This window comes from Mirounga leonina, unplaced genomic scaffold (genome assembly GCF_011800145.1).
Source record: "Mirounga leonina isolate KUSES-001 unplaced genomic scaffold, KU_Mleo_1.0 Mir_125, whole genome shotgun sequence".
Classification (NCBI taxonomy): domain Eukaryota; kingdom Metazoa; phylum Chordata; class Mammalia; order Carnivora; family Phocidae; genus Mirounga; species Mirounga leonina.
In genome coordinates this window covers 243,881-244,125 of record NW_023270305.1, presented here as the reverse complement: position 1 = coordinate 244,125, position 245 = coordinate 243,881, and positions in this window count along the sequence as shown.

Genomic DNA, 245 nt, shown 5'->3' with positions numbered 1-245 from the left:
CGCGCCCCGCGCTCTCGGCCGGCCCCCCGCCGGGACGGGCGTGGCCGCGCGGCTCCCCGCGCGCACCGCCCGCCCCGCCGCCGGCCGCGGTCGCAGGCCTCGGCGGCCCACCTGAGGGACGGGCCGTGCCTTGGCGCCGCCTTCTCGGGCCTTGAGGGTCCTTCCTCCCCCGCTCGCCCACCGAAGCCCTCCCCGCTCCGGCGACGGAGCCTCCCCGCCCGCGGTCGGCCGCTCCGCTGCCTCGG